The sequence below is a fragment of the Carassius carassius genome, chromosome 43 (genome assembly GCF_963082965.1).
Source record: "Carassius carassius chromosome 43, fCarCar2.1, whole genome shotgun sequence".
NCBI lineage: Eukaryota > Metazoa > Chordata > Actinopteri > Cypriniformes > Cyprinidae > Carassius > Carassius carassius.
The window spans coordinates 26,846,338-26,848,686 of NC_081797.1; the positions used below are offsets into that span (position 1 = coordinate 26,846,338).

Here is a 2,349-nt window from a genome sequence, read left to right on the forward strand (position 1 = left end):
TGTGGATTAATGCGTATTAGAGATGCGAACCGTTTAAAACGATTCAGTTCGATTTGGTGAACTGGTTCAAAAAGATCCGGTTACACCGAATGATTCGTTCGTGAACCGGATATCACAAACTGCTTTGTTTTGAACTCTCTCTCAACAGACACGGAAGAGAAGAATATCTTACACTGTGTTCTGAAGATAAACGGAGGTCTTACAGGTTTGGAACAACATGAGGGTAAGTTATTAATGACATAATTTTGCTATTTGGGCGAACCATCCATTTAATATTAAATTAATAATTGTTAAAAAGTAAAATTAGTAAGCTTTGCACATGAAACAAAGACTGCATTAAAGAAAAGACTGCACAAAAGCTTCTTCCTGCTTTGGCAATGGGCTTTACTTCTGCAGAAGTAGTAAACACATTGGCTTTTGATTTTTGGTAAGAAAAAACATTATTTTTTACCACAATTTATTAATTCTTAGTCCAGGTAAAATACTGTTGTCTGCATAACCATGTTTTGACATTTGTCACCATCACAGGATGTGCAGACATAAAAGTCATCGAGGCAAGAAAACCAGCCGATCAGTGCGAGGTGCGTCTCTCTTCAAGAGATCAAAACTCAGCTTGTCATCTTGGCTAACATTCATTTACAGGTGAGTCTGTTGTCGGACAGCAGAGAAGGAATAGTAAAATGTTACAATGTATTTTCAAAGTTTCATTGTTTTAATTTTGACCACTCTGCTTTTCCCATTCTGAGTCAGCATTGTGTACTTCACAGGTTCGCGCAGGGATTGCAGATAAGACAAATTGATATGATGCAAGATGGCATTGCAAAAAGTTCGAGAACCCTCTCTGGGTTTGCTCGTATCATGAGGAAAGTTTGCCACTGTGCCATAAAATGATTCAGACGAAGACATGGACAAATGATTGGAAGTGCTCGAGAATTTGATGTTCTTGATGAAAGTAACTTTCGTCATAAACGAAAGGTAAATTTTTCTTTGAAAGCTTCTATATAATATATACGACTTCTGCTAATAAGAACAGTGAAAAACACACTGAGGATTAATGAGCTGCTGGATTCATGAATATTAATCAGATTGTGTGCATTCGTTCAAATTGATTAGCTGAAATCAAATCCGTGATGATAATAAGTGAGCGCCAGCCAATGAGATTGTCGTTTGCACATTTAGTTCAGCTCAATAATGGAAAACCTGGCAGTTCTCAAAAGAAGGAAAAATCCAAAGGAACTCTGTTATTTTAACAGAAAAATAAACAAAAAATATAATTTACATGTAATGTGTCAATTCTGCATGTGTACATATTAGAGCTGAAGATCTTTGGCCGGACCCGATGGGTTCGGTCGGGTTAGGGCTTAATTTATATCATCTTACGCGGGCTCGGGTCTGGCTCGGGCTTGCGCTCCGGTTTGCGAGGTAAACGAGCGGTTATGTAATGTGTTTCGGTTAGCGCGAGAAAGATGCGAAAATGGATGCTGAGAGGTGTAACGGAGGCTTGCCTCTGGCGATTACGTTTTGGTTGCACCAGCAACTAAAGCAAAGTCTGAGGTGTGGGAAAGTTTTGACCTTATAATGAGAATAATGAGTGAATAATGACGCACCATCAGTGAGACATCTACAGTGGAGTCAATCATGTTCCTCCACAAAAACATGTAGGTTTAGCCTAATCTCTGTGAGTAAAGGTTTTTCAAATGATAACTAAATATTCATTGAGTCTTAAATGCATAATGTGGACAGAGTATTTACGCTAATGTTGGCATTATTCTTTTATTAAATGTCAGCTGCTGTTTATGATGGATGGATGTGGATAGAGGTACTTTCTTCATCTTCATACTTCTTGGTCTGCCATTTATAAAGCTCCTGCAGATTTTGTCACCCTTTTGTATGTGTAAACATGTTAAATGAATATAATTACATAATATTGTAGTATTTCTCTTTTTAATTAAATATTTAACTTTTTACAGTATGGACGAGGGAGAGCATCAACAACATGATAATAGGCATCAACAACATGAGGGATAAATGTAGGACACCCAATCTTGCGGCTGGTGAAAAGAAGATCAAGACCTCACCTCATCTCCATAGTTGTAAAACATGTGCATCCAGGCACTAGCATCATTTCAGATGAGTGGAGAGCCTACCGGGGGGCTTTGGCCAATATGGGCTACAAACATTTAACAGTGAACCATTCCCAGTGGTTTGTAGACCCACACAGTGGAGCTCACTCACAACACATTGAAAGAGCTTGGTTGACAAGAACACCTCTCTCTCATAGAGTGGACGGTGACGGTGAGGCAGCGTAGTCGTGGGTCAAAACACGGCTCTTCTGTTCCGATCAAAACA

General features: G+C 38.9%; 1 long non-coding RNA gene across 1 annotated transcript; it reads left to right on the forward strand.

The window, feature by feature from the left end:
* The first annotated feature begins 205 nt into the window (after nucleotides 1–205).
* Nucleotides 206–2,000, forward strand: LOC132125312 (uncharacterized). Its single transcript, XR_009426895.1, has 3 exons — nucleotides 206–642; nucleotides 768–975; nucleotides 1,971–2,000. It is a non-coding gene; the product is annotated as an uncharacterized LOC132125312 (long non-coding RNA).
* The last annotated feature ends 349 nt before the right edge of the window (nucleotides 2,001–2,349 follow it).